Source organism: Austrofundulus limnaeus, unplaced genomic scaffold (genome assembly GCF_001266775.1).
Source record: "Austrofundulus limnaeus strain Quisiro unplaced genomic scaffold, Austrofundulus_limnaeus-1.0 Scaffold848, whole genome shotgun sequence".
NCBI lineage: Eukaryota > Metazoa > Chordata > Actinopteri > Cyprinodontiformes > Rivulidae > Austrofundulus > Austrofundulus limnaeus.
Genome location: NW_013953250.1, coordinates 147,061 through 149,018, shown reverse-complemented (window position 1 = coordinate 149,018; position 1,958 = coordinate 147,061). Strand labels below are relative to the sequence as shown.

The window sequence follows — 1,958 nt, the reverse complement described above, 5'->3', positions numbered from 1 at the left end:
GCTGGAATCCCCCCCACCATCTCCTGGCAGCTCTAACCGGATGGTTCGCAGCAGTCGCCGGAGCTAACCGCCTCCTTCGCGGTGTCCAGACGTTCCCAGCAGCCGGGGCTCCTCCACTCTGGCGGTGCAAAGAGGATGACGAGGAGCGGGCTGACGGCTGTGTCCTTCTCCGCTGAACAGTAGGCGGTTGTCGGCGCAGGTTTGTTCCCTGAGCGGAGGTGAGCGGAATTTGTCGAGTCGAGCTAGCTTCCAGGTGAGTTTTTCAGTGTTTGTTTAACGTTGTTTGAAGTTAGCTAAGCTAGCTGAGATCTGGCTGTGTCATGTTTACCTCTGAGCAGCTTCATCTCATCAAACCTGCACTTTTTTACATCTCCTGGCTAAATATTTGGATTTACCACTGTGGGAGGATGTTCTTTACTTTGGTTAATTTTTAAATGTAATAATAACAAATTCAAGACATGTCACAGAATTAGCATTTTACACAATCCCTACCTTCTGACATTAAAAAAATAGTATAATTTAATCAACTATAACCATATAAATTCTTATCCATACCTATCAAATGGTTTCWAACAGTTTACTCCAGCAGTTTCATAAACATACTGATATGGTACTTGAATGCGGGTATGCACTCAATGTAAACAAAGCAATTTCTTTTGCAAACCTGCCATTGTTGACCTATTTTCAGTCACTTTGACTGTTTCTGTTGGTAAACAAAAAACAAATTTATATTTTAAGKATCCATTAACCATAAATATGACCAATCTTCTTGATGTTGCAATGAGCTACTGGCCTTGATTAGTATTATTTAGTAGTATTATGGTAGTTTTTCTTGTTTTTTGAAGGTCTTTTGAATTTTTCTTTTAATTCTAGCTGCTGTTTTACTAATTATTTTGTGTATCTAGCACCACAGCATGTTTAAAGGGGCAATATTAWATGCTGCTCAGGCATATATTTAAGTTGTATACTATAATAAAGTATCTATGTCACCTTTAGTTGTTATTAAAATTCTGCTTTTTTATGTTTAAATAGAAAATAAACTCTTCTTGAGTCAAAGTAAGACTCTGGGCATGTTTTTGATGAGAGGTGCATGTAGAGGACAAAATAACAAGTCTGCAGCAGATGAACAATATCTGAGAGACATAATAGAAAATAGGTTGAAAAAACAGCTAAAGCCTGAGAGATGCATCATTCTTCGGCTCAGCTGTAAAAGTTTTCAGCTGCTAGTTCTTTGGGAGTCATCCTGCTGGTCCTAAAATAAGATTTTCCGTCACACTTGGTTATTTATGGTACTTCTCATGCATTCAGTGAAATAAATGGGAACAAATGGTGTCTTTGTATCAGGCAAAGATGTTGTTTAAGCCTCTGGCTGCCCTCGGGTCAGAACCACCCACGAGACCTCAGCCTTCAAACTGTCAGGACGTCTGTCATGTGTCAACACAACACAGACTCATTCTTTGACTGTACGAGCAATTTTATACCTGAAAATATAAACTCTGGACTGAAGCAACCACGGTCCAAAATAAAGACTTCCTGAAACTTGGAGAACTAAAAAAAACAAATAATAAAGAAACGAGTCGACTGGTAACTTTAAGTGTTTTTGTTGTGTTTGTAAAACATTTATCTACAATCAATAATCCTGAAAACTGGACTTATTGAAGCGTTGTATGTTTTCCTGTTATCATTATGTTCACCTTAGTTACTTTGTCAAATATGTTTGACTTTGTTACCAAATAAAGTTAAAGTAAAAAACAGATAATTTTCTGTAAGGACACTCAGTTACACGAGCTGAAACTGAACCGTTTCAACTAAAACCAGCTAAACTTAAAGCTGAAGTTTGAAAAACACAAGCTAAAGTACGCTGAATGGTGAAAAGCTAGAACAAACAGAACAGTAGCTGAAACAGTAAATATTAGGGGTGTAAGAAAATATCGATACACTGAAATATCGCGATATTT

General features: G+C 37.8%; 1 protein-coding gene across 1 annotated transcript in view; it reads left to right on the top strand.

The window, feature by feature from the left end:
- The window catches only part of rab24 (RAB24, member RAS oncogene family), a 13,481-nt gene continuing 11,523 nt past the window's right edge, over positions 1–1,958 (top strand). The window contains exon 1 of the mRNA XM_014029069.1: positions 1–253. The gene's annotated coding sequence lies outside the window, so the exon portion shown is untranslated. The remainder of the gene's footprint in view (positions 254–1,958) is intronic.